Here is a 14,722-nt window from a genome sequence, read left to right on the forward strand (position 1 = left end):
ACAGCACCCTGGAAGTTTGCGCTTTGGGTATGAAAAAAAGAAAAAGAAAGAAAGAAAAACCTTCTTAGGTCACTATCTTCTTTTGCTCCTTTCTATCTGACTCCTCAGGCAAGGTGCAATTCAAACCCCTGGAGAACCTCTCAACTGTTGTCAAGCTGCTGTTCAATGTTACTCAGAAATAAGGAAAGAAATTTGACACGGAGACACTCCACATCTTGGCTGCCTGGAAAAATATCATCTTTGAGGTCTTTCAACTCACTAAGTCATTTTTATTATTGTTTTGTCTGCCTATTTTCTGGTACAGTCTCAAAGACGTGTGGCCCTAATCATGCAAAACCGATCTGGGGGAAATCAGTTGTTTCTTCACGTCTTCGCAGGATTCTAGCTCCGACAACTACCTCCGTCGCCTTGTAAAACTGGCAGGCTCTGGACATTTTGCATGCTGAAGAAAATCACTGTTTTGCCTCCAGCAAGGAACATAAATGTTGCAACACTGACTCCTCCTCTCATGAAGAAAGAGTGAACAAGTGCACGGAGTTGAGCTTCTTCTCACAGAGCCACCGGGCTGGGGACAGTGGAGCGGAGGCTGAAATCCCCAGACGCCGGTTTTCTGGGCTGGGCTTTCTGCCTTACTCACTCATTCTCCCTCTTTCTGGATTTTACCGACCGTTCGCGAAACAGCTTTCCACACAATGGAGCTTCACCTCCTCGTGCAGGAAGTGCTCATCGACTGATTTGGCAGACTTTGCTCCCCGGCAAAAGTGAGTACCCATGGCGAGCTGAGGCCGCCTCCAACGGCGCGCGGCAGGGGCGGCGCGGGCGGCCGCTGTCCGGGCTGCGGGTTCGAGGCCCGCGTGCGGAAGGGAAGCGCGGTGGCCGCCAGCGCGGGCTACTGGAGAGAACGCCAGCCGGGAGCCAGAGCCGCAGCCGGCAGGGAAGCCCAGGATCCGCCCGCTTTCCGCCCGGATGTCCCTTCTCAGAGGGGCTAAAAAATATTCTTAAGGTGCTTTGCCTCCACCACTGCCCCCAACCCCAGCTTTTACAAACTGCACTCGGCTCGCATTCGTCTTTGTCAAAGGCATCTTCACCTGCATCCTTGGGCATGAGTTTCGGCGTTGATTGTGGGATGAGTTTCGGCGTTGATTGTGGGATTCTCAGAATATAAATTATTTGCGTCAAAATAAAAAGAAAAGGAAAAAAGGGCAGGGAGGGGGAAGGGGCGCAGACAGGTGATGTGCTGACAGCCGGACTCGAGACTCTCCCACCAGCAGCCGCCGCCGCAGCAGCCTCGCAGGCATCCGGCGGGGAAAGTTTAGGGTTAGCAACGCTGACCTGAAAGGTGTTGCTCCTCCCAAAAGTCAGCAGGGCTAGGGGCAGGTGAGCAGCCTCTGGGCCGGAAGCCGGAGCTGGACGGAGGCAGACGGACCTAGGCAGAGGCATTGCAGCCCGGGAGGAAGCTGGAAGGAGAGCCCGCTGGAGGAGGGAGGAGGGAAGGGAAGGGGAGTTGGTTAAAGTCAGGCAAACTCAGGTAACTGGAGGGCCGGCCCGAGTGCTGCGGCAGGGGAAGGCAAGGGCTGGAGTCCTGGCTCTTTGAGTAGAAAACTATCCTTTTAGTGACCTCTACCTGTATCCTGAGGAAGCAACCCACACTACCCGAAGAACAAGCAACATAGGGGATTCTATGACCGGACTTGAAAATGGTTGCAAAACATTATTATTACTCAGGAGGGATCACTTTGTCTTCATTTGTCAAGTTGACTGGCAAAGATTTCTCACCTGAAATCGTGCTTCACTTGACCAGGGAAGTGCTGCTAATCCCAATCCTGACCATCGGCTGTGCAAACTTGGGCAAGATACTTACCCTCTCTGGGCTTCGATTTTTTCCTGCAAAGTTTAGGTAATTAATTATTTACATATATAAATGTTTAATGAGGTGGAAGTGCTGCATAGTCCAAGAGAGGAGCAGATGAAAATATTAATTTCAGTGGTTCTTAAAAATTGGGGGTGATAAGTCCTTTTGAAGATTAGCTGTGAGTCCTCTTCCTGGGGGAAAATGCATATGACATGGACATAAAATTTTACGTGCAATCCCTGAGGATTTGTGGATACTCCCTGAAAGCCATGCCTGAACTCCAGGTGACAATCCTTTGTCCCTCCTGCATCAAGACCACCCAGCCGACTCCTTGCTGGCAGTTGTGCTGACTGTGGGAGTAATCCACAGCCGCCTTGGGGGTCTGGAGTCAGCCATGCTGCTGAAGGAGACAGCTCCCCTGTCATGGGTGAGCTCCGCACCTGCTCTCTCCAGAGCTCTACCAGCCTCTGACTCCAGGGGACACCTCCTCACAACTCTTTTTAATGACTCTCCTAAGGCGACAGTCCTTACCCCTAGAATTTTCAGTCCCACGGACACTGGAGAGCCATCTAAAGAGGATCGCTGTCTGAATCAGAGTGCTCTTCAGGTCACCTAGCTGGATGGCAGGGAGGCCAAGGCTTTGTTTGGAAATGAAGCACTCTTTGCTCCCTGAGGCATAGTATGAGTAGGCAGTCGTATTCTTTTGAACCTCTGTACTTTGCCTTTAGAGGACTAAGGACTCAGATCTCTAGAGACCCTGGGTGTTCCACAAGCAGTGCCAGCAAGGTACATCAGAAAACACACAGGGCTTTGGAACTCAGCAGACTGGGCTTCAGATCTTGACTCCCACACTGAGCAAGTCTCTGAGTTTCCCTGAGCTTCACTTTTCCTATCAGCACAATGAAAATAATGCTGTTTTTTTTCTCTTCTTTTTTTTTTTTTTTTTTTTTTTTTTTGCATGGTTGTTGGGAGAATGGAAATACTATGTATCATGCCTAGCCCATAGTCAATGATAAGCTGTTTTTATTAATATTAATGTGGCACCATAAGTAAGTGTTCAATAGTCTCATGCTTTTTAGAACAGTTTACTCTCTCTGTCTCGAGTAAAATTAGTTCTGGTCTAGTTATGCTCAAAACGGAGGCTCAGAATACAGAGTCAGACTGGCTGTTCCAGTTGTGCAATGTCAAGCAGAGCACTATGTATTGCCGGCAAGTAAAATATGTCCAGACCGGCATGGATACTTGACCTGTCTCTCAAGTCTCTCTTGACCCATAATCTTGAGTACAAAACAGCTAGAGCTGTGCCTGTAGCTGAAAACAGCCAGGCATGGAAAGAAGTCTTGTGGCTGGGTCCATGTTCAGAAACTGTAGAGAGAAATGTCTCCATTGTCATCTTTCACAGCTTGGCACAGATGTAGCCAACTCAGCGTATACTCTCTCTCCATGGGGTCCTGGTGCCTCCATTGCAAGTGGTCAGCTGATGTAGCAATGAAAGAAGGAAACATCGGAAACTTAAAAGGAAATTGGATATCCACAGAGTAGCCAAAGATCAGTATACTTTGGTGAGGTATTCCTGCATGCAAAGATAGCAATATTGATGCCTACTATTTATTGAGCCTTTAAGATGTGCTAAGCACTTTCACACATTGCCTCAATTAATTCTCATAGCAAGATTGCAGAGTACGAGTTATCATTTACAGCTTTACCAGTAAGGAAACTGAAACATAGAAATGTACATATGCCCCCCACCCCACACCCCACATCTGCCTAGCTCAGGAAAGGCAGAACCAGGATCCAAGTCCAGGTCTGTCTGACTTTGGCACCCACTCTTTTTCCACTACCCAGTGCTCCCAAGCTCCCCGATGTCAGAAACTTGCATCGGTCAACTGGATTAAGATTCTTCTAAAAGGCAGGAAGAGCCAAATCTAGTGGGTGCTTTGAAGTGGTGTGAACATGTACTTGGCTTGTGATACATATTAACAGGTAGCAACAACAGGATCACCTATGGGAGAAGAATATTCCTGGCCCTTCCCAAGCCCAGCCATTAGACTCAAGATTCGCAATACCTAACATTAGCAGGTGAGGCTGGCTCTCTGTCACTGACTTCCTTGGTAATCCTTTTAGTTAAACAGAGCTCTGGAATGTTCATTCTCTACCACCTTTAGAATCAGAACACCACTTACCTTTACCTCGCTGTGCTGAGCACATTTTCATTCATTTATTCGACAAACATTTGCTGAGCTCTGTTTTGTGCTCGACACTTCATGACACGCTGGGGAATGAGACACACAGGATCCCAGCCCTTGTGGAGCTTCTATGCCAGAGAGAGTGACAGAAAACAGTCAGGTGAACAAATACATAAAATCATTTCAGATACTGATAAATGCTATGAAGAAAATAGACGCTGAAGGCTCGAGAGTGACAGGGAGTGGGAGCAACTTTCAACAGGGTAGTCAGAGAAGATTGCCATACAAAGGTTACCCTTGAACTTAAACCCACGTTTTCAAAAAGGGAGCCAGCCCTGTAAAAGTCTAGGGAAAGGGCTACCTTAGCAGAACTCTCAAGAGAAAGTTCTTAAATTGAAGTAAATGAAGCAGTAGAGCTTGAAGTCTGAAGATGGGCCCTTTAGAAGTTGAGTTGTATATAGGGGGACTTATTGTTTCAATGCCTACTGTACTCTTCTAGGCTGTGCTGTACACCCTGTTTATGTTCCCAACAATCTGGTGAGTTAGCTATATTTGTTTTTATTTTGCAGTTGAAGAAACCAAGAGTCATCAAGGTTAAGGAGCTAGTCCAAGGTTACGAAGCTGGTATTTGACTCCCTTAGTCTATTTCACTCCAAAGCCCACAACTATTTGCTAACACAGCATGTGGCCTTTGAGATAATGTCTTTTGGAGAAAGTGAGGGAGCCGGTAGAAGAAGAGTATCAAAAGTATATTAAGTAGCTAAATGTTGACGATGATTTGTATTTGATGTCCCAAACTCCAGTTAGTGCACCTACACCTGAACTGTCCAATACAGTAGCCACTAGCCACATGTGCCTATTGAGCACTTGAAATGTGGCTATTTCATACTGAGATGTACTGTAAATGTACGATGCACCCCAGATTTTTAAAGATCTAGTATTTCCCCAAAAAAGTAAACTGTCTCGACCCGGCGCGGTGGCTCATGCCTGTAATCCAAGCACTTTGGGAGGCCAAGGCAGTGGATTGCCTGAGCTCAGGAGTTCGAGACCAGCCTGAGGAACATGGTGAAACCCCGTCTCTATTAAAAATGCAAAAATTAGCTGGGTGTGGTGGTGGGCACCTGTAATCACAGCTACTTGGGAGGCTGAGGCAGGAGAATAGCTTGAACCTAGGAGGCAGAGATTGCAGTGAGCCGAGATCGCACCATTGCACTCCAGCCTAAGTGAGAGAGCTAGATTCTGTCTCAAACAAAAACAAAAGGAAAAGTAAACTGTCTCAATTTTTATATTGATTGTATGTTGAAATAATATTTTAGCTATACTAGTTTAAATAAAATATATTAAAATTAATTTTACCTTTTTCCTTTTAATGTGGCTTAATAGAAATGTTTAAATCACATATATGACTCACATTGTATTTCCATTGAATAGCACTGATCTAGACTAATAAGTTGACAAATACATGATAGGAACTTTTTCCCCCTTCTTCCAAATGTAACTTCTTCCTCTATTCTTGTGTCAGGCTCCTTCTCATCTGCCCCCATATTCAGTTATTTGATGAAGCGCGAGAGAAAAGAGGTCCCTTTTCCTTCTCCCCCACTCTCATGCTGCTGGTTAGCAGGTGATCATTTGAAGTCCACTATACCATGTCACTTTGGGATCTGATAAAATAGACCCAGTGATTATATTCATCACCAAGACCAATCCTCTCACTCAGGCAAATCTCATGAGGCTTTCAAACATCCTACAATGAAAAGGTCATTTTAAATCTGGATTTAAAGTTTTACCTTTAAATCACTTCCTAGTACATTGTCTTTGTAGTTTTGGGCACTTTGTAAAATCAGACGAGGAGACAAGTAGAGCTTCATGTTTTTGTGCAAAGCTCATTAAATAAGTAATCTCATGCAGTAATAAATGTTTCTCCCTGTCCTCTTGCTTAAAACAGCATGAACAAAAAGTAGTCCCAGTTTCCAGAAGGGCTGCTCCAGGGGCATCACAAAAGACCAGCTTTGGTTTCTTTTGTCCACTAGCTAAAGTGGCCCTCAAACATGTCAATGAAGTAATGATATAATTTTTTCCTGCAGTTTCATTTATTTTAAAAAGAAGAGCAGTCAGATTCTGGTATTGCTGGAGAAAGCCTCTGACTTGGGAGAGCAAAGACCTGGATTCTGCTTTTGTCTAATCTACTGGTTTGCGTGTTACCCTCTCTCTCCCTTTTTTCCCCCACCTTTCTCCCTTACTTCCTGTAGTAAGTTTGGTGTTGATGAGATAATGCCACAAAAAATGCTAATGGTGAAATGTACTGTACAAATTGGCCATGGTTATGATTGATAACCTGAATACAAATGGCTTCTCTAGACATGTGCCTGCAGGGAGGAGTTGCCTTTATGTAGCTGGAGCAAAACATTATGTAAGATTCTCTTGGAATAACATTTGTTCATTTCCACTTGAAATCCAAATCTGGGGGACATGGCAGTAAAGAAGTTGACAAGAATGAATCTCAGTGCATCTGTCACTGGTAGACTGAATTCTTTCTCTAGTCTGTATAGGTTCCAGAGAGAGAACACCCAACTGAAAAAGGACAAGCTGGTTTTATTCACTGGCCAGAAATGGAAAATGAGAGACCTCTTGCTCTAAAAAGTCATCTTCTCCCCAGCTGTGGGAAGCTGCAGGATCGTGACAAGTTAGTTGTGGGGCGGGGAGCTATGTAAACACATGCAGGGAGGAAGTGCAGAGACACAGACACAAATAAACATGCTTCTCCATGCGTCCTATGGAGAAAAAATGGCGGCAGTTTTCTTCAAGGGGTGGGGAGCCCAGCATTATAGAGCTATGTTAATGACTTAAATGAAACAAGGGGTGGCCAGTTCTGGTTTGCACTGGTTTCCTGCAGGCCTCTCGTATTTGGCAAAGGATCACCAAGTTCCTGAGACATCCCAGGCCATCTGGAGTTGTTTAAGCAGGAGTATCTATAGATAAAGAAACTAAGAAGATAACAATTTAAGACAATAATGAGCTTTCCCAGCTATTTCTCTAGGGCTGCCCTGGTAACATTTCTACATCAATAGCAACACATATTTTTCAGCATTGTGTAAGCCAGGAAATCTATGCTAGACTCCATGGGGAAAATAGAAGAATAAAACCTGGTTCTTGCTCTGGAGGAGCATAGTTCCTAGTTGGGAAGATGGACAGAAACATAAAAGACCAATAGCATGTAAAGAACATTTTCTAAGTGTTACATGAATGATGTAAACAAAGTTTTGCAATTCTGGAGGGCAGCATGCCCATAAGCTCTAAGGTATATTAAGAAGGACCAGGTAGAAAATGGACATTGAGGTCCCTAAAGACACATGGAGAGAAGGAGAGAGCCACCTCGAATAAGAAAAAGTGCACAGTGGTGTGGCAGTGGAGATGTGCATGGGTTCAGGGGTGCGTGATGTGAAAAAGAACACTTGGCTTAATCCAATGGCTCCAGATCCGAGCTTGACATCAGAATCACCTGGGAAGCTTTTAAAAATTATGGATGCCTCAGCCCCACGCCAGAGCTTCCATTTAATTAGTTTAAGACTAGGGCCTCGTCTCAGTGGTGTTTTTGTTTGATTTGGTTTTATTTTTGTTTCTGTCTCAATTTCCCAGAATATTCTAATGTGAAGTCAGAGTTGAGAATCACTGAGCAAAAACCAAGATTTTTATATCATAATCGTGGGATGTAAAATGAAAGAAGTAATCTTTTAAAGGAGATTAAATGGACAACCAAGAGTGTGGCCTTTAATTTGTATAAATTGTATATACACGCACATTTGTATGTAGTCTTTTAAATTCACAGATAATTCCTCGTGGTGATTCTGTCTACTTGGATGATGTGGCTGGAAGCCTTTGTAACCAGCTGCCTACTCTTGACCTCTGTGTACTTTGGGGGTATCCTATAGTCAATCCTAGCTAAGTGGGGCACAATGGGTATCTCACAAGTGCTTGTTTCCACCAGGCTTTTTGTAATCATTGCCAAGGGCTTTATTATCATGCCTAATAGTGCCCACTATTTTATAAGCATCTGTAATCTTCCCTCACCTCTCCAACTTTACAAATTGAGAAATGGAGTTTAATTACTTGCCTTGGGCCAGTAGACTAGCTGGTGATGGAGGTGAAATGAGAATTCTCAGGGAGGTGAAATTAGAATTTCCAGCCACTGAATTCCACGTATCTTATTAGACTCCCAAAGTGAGTCTACCCACTCTCCTGTTGGTGTTAGAATGTTACTTCTTACATGAATGAATTAGTGTCACAGATCAGTAGGTGAAGATGACTGGTTTACCTAAGCTGCCAACACTGTGATTATCTGAGTGTCAATGACCCATAGCCAGTCACAGTGGTCCTGAGAGCCCCATCCCTGATGCCTGGGAGCTCTCAGGCTAGTGAAGTTTGGCCTTGCATATTTACAGTTTTTCCACTCTAATATCTGGGAAGTGAAGACTCTGGTTGCTATTCCGCCACTCCTAGCCCCACACTTTACGGCTGTTCTGATTTCTCTTCTCTGAAGCTCTTGTTCACTGAAAGGATATCACCTTTTTGTTATACCGTTGAAAAAAAGAGGACAAAGCCCAACATTTGAAACAGCTGCTTTTTTTTTTTTTTTTTTTTTTTTTTGACGGAGTCTTACTCTGTCTCCAGGCTGGAGTGCAGTGATGCAATCTCGGGTCACTGCAACCTCTGCCTCCTGGGTTCAAGCTATTCTCCTGCCTCAGCCTCCCGAGTAGCTGGGATTACAGGCATGCGCCACCAAGCCCAGCTAATTTTTGTATTTTTAGTAGAGATGGGGTTTCACCATGTTGGCCAGGATGGTCTTGATCTCTTGACCTCCTGATCTGCCCGCCTTGGCCTCCCAAAGTGCTAGGATTACAGGCATGAGCCATCGCACCCGGCCAACAGCTACACTTTAAAGAATCCTCTATATGTGTTGGGAGCTACCGGGTTCACTGCCAATGGTGAGAGTGGGGGTGGGGGAGATGGAGGTTCTTCTGAAGGACAGTGTGGGAAAAAAGTCAGAGTCTTGGCAATACAGCCTCTTTACACAAAAAAGATAGGTCAATTTGTACCTTTCCCAAATGGTTGGGTTTTCTTTCTCTGTCTCCGAATCCATTATTGATTTAAAACAATTTCCAAAAGCTTTAGCAATAGCAAAAAGCAAGCCTCTTAAACAGTGTTGCTCCACACTGATTGTACGTGAGAGTCACCTAGGGAGCTTTAAAAACAACTCATAGACTCACTGAATCAATATTCTGAGAAGGGGCCTGGACATTCGTATTTATTTACAGTTCTCCAGGCTTATAATATGCATCCAGGGCTAAGAGCTACTACTGGTCAGCTATGATCCAAATCTTAATTACTTATTTATATTTCTTCTTTTGCCTTGTTTTAGAGTCTCATGGCCCAGAAAACCATCAAAATGTATTTTTGTTGAGTAGCAATTTCATCATTTTGTTCTTTAAAAAACATGATTTTGAGCATAATTTAAGTTTACTACTTCTACAGAGAGACCTCACACTCAGTAGCCTCATGACTAAAATGTTCTGTGTGCAGTTTAGAAATCAGATTGCCAGAAGCTTGCTAATTAATTATGAGATTGAAAGATAAAGGTTAAGCTTTCCTGCCACCTATATATTAGATTTCCCAATTGCTATGTTAATCTTTAGTTAACCAAGACTTGCTTTCTTGTCTCAGCCATTTTAAAGCCAATTAACTCTGTTCCTGTTCACACCCTTATTAAAAATATAATTACAGCAGTAGTCTCCAGGGACTGTCATTGGGTAGGCTTTACCAAGGTAAATTAGCCAAGAACTAACTAGGCTATGTAACACCCTCTCAGACCCTGGAAATCATTTTGGTTGCAGAAGCTACTTGGTATCAGAGTAGCTGGGGTACTCATACATTTGGATTTGGAAAAAGCCAATTCCAAGTCATCCTAAATGTGGAAGAATCTGTGATTTCGAGAATGATTCTGGAATCAACTATCCAAGGTCCAGCGAAGTCTAATACATCAGTCCTCAGAAGGTTGTATTAATAACAAAAAGAAACCAGGTTTTTGTATTAGATTTGGTGGAAGAGGTTGGGGGACAGAAGATGATGTAGCATTTTGTTTTCTGGGGTGCTGAGATTGCGGGATTAGGAGAAAATAAGAAAAAAGATTGCAGGGGAGAAGGATGGACAGAGACCTCCTGTTAGTCAAGTATCATGGGCATCAGAATGTCTTTATTGACTCAACTAATGTTTATGGAGGTCCTGCTCTGTTCCAAGGACCCATTATAGGGACTGGAGATACAAGGACAAAGTTCCTATTCTAGTGTAGTTTACATTCCAATAAGAAGAAATAGATATCCACACTAAAAACAAACAGTAAATAAAACCCAATAAATTAGTCAGTACTATGAAAAAAAATGCAATGAATTGAAGGGAATAGAGTTTGCTGAGGGCTGCTTGCAATAGCTTGTACGAGTTGCACTGTCTGAGGAGGTGGCCTTCAAGCCAGCACATCAATACTAAAAAGAAAAACATGCTGAGAGCTGGCAGAAAGAAGGCTTCAGGCAGAAAGAATAACAGCAAAAGTCCTAAGACTGGAAAAGGTCTGACTTGTTCAGGAAACAGAAAGGAAACCGTTGTGGCTGGACCCGAGGTAAGAAGGAATGAGGGACAGGTGGGAAAAGAGCAAGGAGGACCCAAGGTCATGGGATGGAGTTAGGCTATTAAGTGCTTTGAGAGCTTAACATCCTAACTCATTGGGAGGTTTTCAGCAGGGAAGGAACATGGTTGGCATTGCCTTTGAGAGCTCTTCCCAGCTTCTGTGTGGAGAATGCTTTGAAGACTGAAAGCAGAGGGTTTGTAGGAGGCTGATCGGAAGTACAAGCAAGAGGGAAGGGTGGATCATGCCAAGGTGACAGCAAACGAGGTGGAAGAGGTGTTGGATTCAGGATGGAATTTGGAGGCAGGGCCGGCATGGCTTTCAGATGGAAGGGACCAGCCAAACTGCTAGAAAACCTAGTCCTGTTCAAGATGAGTGTTCCTGCCCTACCCTTGTTTTAGACCCCTTGTTTTGAACCAAAACAGAATAACATCTAGTGCTATTTAAAAACATTAGGAATTTTAACCTTAACTTGTTTAAGCAGAACAAAACAAATCCCTGCCTGGTGAGAAACTTCTGTTTGCTGCTTTTGCCTCTTAACCATAAAAATTTCATCCTGTCTCATAAGACTGCTCTGATGGTTTTTGTTGTTTTTGATTACCGTGCTTTTCGTAAGTGCTGGAAAGGTCACATTCACATTACTAGTTTATCTCTTTTCTGAGTGTTTTGACACTTTGGCTGTGTTTACCAAGGCCTTCGTGCTGTCAGACATTTACATGGGGCTTTCTACAGTTGCTCAGTTTCTCCATAGAAATGCTAATATAATCGCAAGCATTTAGTGGGCACTGACTATATACAATGCCTTGTTTTAAGAATTTCATGTTTTAACTCGTTTAGTCCTTCCAGCCACCCTTTATAATAAAAAGTGGGTACTCTTATTATCTTTTTAGATGAGGAAACTGAGGCAAAAAAAGAGGTTAAGTCATATGCCCAAGATCATACAGCTGGTAAGTAGTAAAGCCGGGTTTTGAACTGAGTCTGTCTGTAGAGCTCTGGGTTCCTAGCCACTATGTTGTGCCACTTTTCTATATAATTGAAGCTGCCACCTTCAGAAGTAGACTTGTTTCTCCTGCAAAAAACCCAAGGTACCAGTAGGAGACAGTAAAACTGGGCTGGGCTTCCAGGAGTGGGACTGGTGGGGAGACGGCATAATCTAGAGGCTGAATGATCCAACCCCCCTCCAGAAAGGCCTCACATCTAAACCATCTGCCATCTGCTAAGGTGGGAGGATAAATTACCACCCCCCAGACAGGGCTCTGGCTGGTTAAAGTTGCCAATACCAGAGGAGTCTTGATGAAATGCCACCTCTTTTCCTCAAACACTTCCTGCCTACTATTCATAGTTTCTGTATTGTACCCACCCACCTGCCACTTATCGAAGACTGAAGAAACCAAAGTTATTCAACAAGCCATGAAGCAAATTCTAATTGCTCCCTACAGCCATCTGAGGCCGGCCTTTGGAAACTTAAAAAAAAAATTTAAAAAGATATAGAGAGAGTCATATTAATTTATTTGTTACCACATTATTTCCTTTAAAATTTTGATGGCTTCTTTCCAGTGTTTTATTAGAAGTGAAATAAGCCTAGGAAACACAATATTTCATTCTGTCTTCTCTACCTTTCACTGCATATCTACCTTCAAAAATGTTTTCTCGCGAGTTACTTGGTTTCTCAACAACTAGCGTGAAAGTAACAGACTTTCCTTCCTCCCTAATAATAGTAACAACAATGGATTTAGCAGAATTGAAGTTTATACAAGGAAATGCATTAAGATTTTAATTTAAGTAATGAATTCTTCAGCAATGGCTGTAAAGGCAGTAATTGTGATGATTTGTCTTCTATACTATATGTCTAAACTGGTTATATACTTTAATTATATAAGAGGCAACGTTTTTGCTCCAATTTCCATAGGACAATTTTCAATAAAGATTAACATGCATTCACTGGAAGTGTTGAATTTACCTAATCAAATCGTCAATTTGTTTATTCAACTTTAATTTTCAAAAAAATGTTATTTTAAAATATTATATGATACGTGTCAAATATTTCTTGTGGTTAACTTCCAAATTTAAAACTGCAAAGAAAACAGAAATCCATATATATAGTTGCAGTAAACTATACTCAATTAAGTTTGGAAGATTGCAGTGGCAACATCAGTTAATTAAAGTTTGAAAGCTATTTCAAATCTTTGCATATTCTCCAAATAACTCAGAATCCTACAAAAAGCTAAATCTTTTAAAAAAAATTATCTTCAAACCAATAATATAAATTCCTTCTTTATTGGGATGATTTTGGTTAAATATTTAGCAGAAAGTAAGGGTGAATATGTATTAGATATAGATATGTCCTAAGCTAAAATCAAGTCGTTTAAAGATCAGAGCAATTAATGGCAGTTATGTGATCACAGGGATGAGTCTATCACCTCCCTCAGGGTTTGATTCAATGAGCTTTATTTTTCTCTTAGCAACTTTCCTTTACTTTTCAAAGGATGTCATTGCAACCATAATAGTGTTCATATTTGTGACTTTTATATTTTTATTTATTTTTATGCATGGTTTAGAATTCATTTAGTTCATTTAAAATTCAAAGATACAAAAGTGCGTTCATAAAAATATGTCCCTCTCTCCTGTCCTCCAGCCTTTACAAAAATATACCATGTATATGAATATGGGCCAGATACCCTTTTAAAGTTATCTCACACGCGAGATGCTATGACTATGCGAAGTCAGAGCCTACAGACTATTGCTGATCCCCCAGTAGTAGTAGCAGTCTCTTTAGTGGCCCTGGAGCTTCCTTTCTAAACTCAAGTGTATTAGTGTGGCTATTTAGGGATGAACAGCAGTATTTTCAGAGAAAAGTACAGAAGAACAGATGAAATCACACAAGATGCACACATCTGGGTATTGGTGGGCATGTACTTCCAGTGGTGAGTTTACAAATAATCTAGATAGAGTTAAGTATCAGGTTTAAGAGTCCTAGGATCTAAGCCTGCACGGGTTCAGTCTTCTACAGGAACTTGGGAATGCTGGCATGTACACCCACTTTCAGGAGACTGGAGGTATAAGTTCTTCTCTGCATTTGTCTCAGGTCATCACAGGCCTCAGAAGTTTCTCAGCAGAAAAGGATTGCATGGGTTGGATGTCCAGAAGGATACATGGAGTTAAACATCAGTCAGTGGAGCTAGATGCTTGCTAGGATTTGGGAAGAGGATGAGGGAAGGCAAAACCTGTCACCTAAAGGGGAATTCTAGAATGTACTCATTGCACTCATGGTATTACTCTACCACCTTCATGTATCACCTTGTGTCAAACATAGACTTCTTGGTCAAGACCACTACGCTATAAGCTTCCTGAAGGCAGGACTGTGACTTTTTCTCCTTTGTATACTCTGCCCCAGTGCCTAACAATGTCTTTGGAATTGGAATGTCCAATAAGTGGGTTAAACTTTTGAAACTGAATATTTCAAATAATCACAGATAACAGATGGTTAAAAACCAAGTTCTTGTCAGCCCATCTAGTGTCAAACCAAATCACTGTCCACGTCTTCAAAAGAAATGAAAGTTTTCTGATTACCTATATAGGTCTGGTCCCAAAACTATAAGGCAGCACACTGTCTTTGGTGTTGATCTATGTCCCAGGTTGTCCACAGTCATCACACACTAATGACCACTTGTAAGTGTATTTCATCTAGAGGATCGCACAGAGTGGTATGCTAGACCCAAGGAATAAGTTTACCTGCTTATTTCACTTCTCCACTGTCATCCTACTCTGTTTGAGGAAGAATTTCTTTTACCTCTGCTTACCCTATTAAGATGCCCCACATAAGCCCCCAACTCCTTTTCTTGTCCCCCTCCCATTTTGTGGTCTGTTTTCTTCTGTCAGACCCCTTCTTCCTCCAAACTGAACCTTCCTGAGAATATACCAAAGAATTCAGTAAACCATTCAGGCCACTATTGTTCAATAAATGAGCACTTCCAGAATTTGCATTTTAAAAGTAGTTCAACCTCAAGTCTC

The 14,722-nt window shown here is 42.5% G+C and overlaps 1 protein-coding gene across 1 annotated transcript in view; it reads left to right on the forward strand.

Moving 5' to 3' along the window:
* The first annotated feature begins 315 nt into the window (after positions 1-315).
* PRLR (prolactin receptor) overlaps positions 316-14,722 on the forward strand; it is a 186,931-nt gene continuing 172,524 nt past the window's right edge. Inside the window, exon 1 of the mRNA XM_011969112.1 lies at positions 316-761. The gene's annotated coding sequence lies outside the window, so the exon portion shown is untranslated. The remainder of the gene's footprint in view (positions 762-14,722) is intronic.

Source organism: Mandrillus leucophaeus, unplaced genomic scaffold (assembly GCF_000951045.1).
Source record: "Mandrillus leucophaeus isolate KB7577 unplaced genomic scaffold, Mleu.le_1.0 Scaffold873, whole genome shotgun sequence".
NCBI classification, from domain to species: Eukaryota; Metazoa; Chordata; class Mammalia; order Primates; family Cercopithecidae; genus Mandrillus; species Mandrillus leucophaeus.